Genomic DNA, 1,456 nt, shown 5'->3' on the forward strand with positions numbered 1-1,456 from the left:
TGCGCTTCCTGCACTCATCTCCTCTGCCCGGAGGGCTGGCACGTCTCCGCGCGCGCGCGTGTGTGTGTGTGTGTGTGTGTGTGTGTGTGTGTGTGTGTGTGTGTGTGTCCCCAGGGACCTAAAAATGAGCGGGAAACCACAAGACGCCACCATCGTCCTGGGAGCATTCGCTGATCTCTGTCTGCTAATGTGTTTGTTGCTTTAATTGATGTCAAGAGGAGACAGGACCGGGTCACCTAGGGGGCTCAGTCGCTTCAGCATCTGACTTGGGGCTCAGGTCATGATCTCACGGTTCTTGTTTTCAACCCCACATCGGGCTATGTGCTGACAGCTCGCAGCCTGGAGCCTGCTTTGGATTCTGTGTCTCTCCCTCTCTCTGGTCCTCTCTGCTTGCGCTCTGTCTCTCTCAAAAATAAATAGTAAAAAAAATTTTTTTAATAATAAAAGAGGAGCCAAGATGTTGGAGCCATGAATGCTGGGAAGTGTGGGACTAAGCCCTTGCAGAGCTTCCCTTCAGTGACGGGGGAATGTGGACAAAGCCACCTGCTTGCAAAGAAAGTCCCGGGAAACGTGTCTCTACCTGGGCACTGGGTGGTGGGGAAAATGTCTTCAGACCTACTGTGTTGAATTTGGGGTTCATACACACACACACACACACACACACACACACCATGGTCCAGGACATTGCAAGCTACTCAAAACTCCTGTTTAGCAAGAGGCACTTTATAAAAAGTAAACAGGGACACCTGGATGTCTCAGTCGGTTAAGTGCCTGACTTTTGGTTTGGGCTCAGGTCATGATTTCTCCGCACTGTCAGCTCAGAGCCTGCTTGGGATTCTCTCTCCCTCTCTCTCTGCCCTTCCCCCACTCTGGCATGCATGCTCACTCTCTCTTGCAAATAAATAAATTAGAAATAAAAATAGGGGCTCAGTTGGTAAAGCGTCCGACTTCGGCTCAGGTCATGATCTCACGGTTCATGGGTTCCAGCCCCGAGTCAGGATCTGTGCTGACAGCTCGGAGCCCGGAGCTGCTTTGGATTGTTTCTCCCTCTCTCTCTCTGCCCCCTCGCCTGCTCCCACTCTGTCTTTGTCTTTGTCTGTCCATCTCAACAATAAATAAACATTAAAAAATTAAAAAGAAATAGGGACAAAATATGAGGGAATCTGTCGGTTATTAAGCAAACCCGGGTCATTCGGGGCTAACTGCTCAGAGGTTATTGCTTAACATTCGGGTGGGTAGAAAATGGTGTGCTTTCCTCAAGTCTGGCTCCCGGGCTGGTCACGCGGAGGATGGGCTGGTTCAGCGTGTCGCAGAGCTGTTTCCACGGATGCTCTGGCCACCGTGGTGGGTGCCTTCCGTCTCTCAGACTTCTCCCTGCTCTGGCCCTGGTGCTGCAGAAATGCCCGCAGGCACCATGTGCCGTGACCACAGTCCAGGCTGCCCGTGCGCGGACCCA

This window comes from Suricata suricatta, chromosome 5, assembly GCF_006229205.1.
Source record: "Suricata suricatta isolate VVHF042 chromosome 5, meerkat_22Aug2017_6uvM2_HiC, whole genome shotgun sequence".
Taxonomy (NCBI): domain Eukaryota; kingdom Metazoa; phylum Chordata; class Mammalia; order Carnivora; family Herpestidae; genus Suricata; species Suricata suricatta.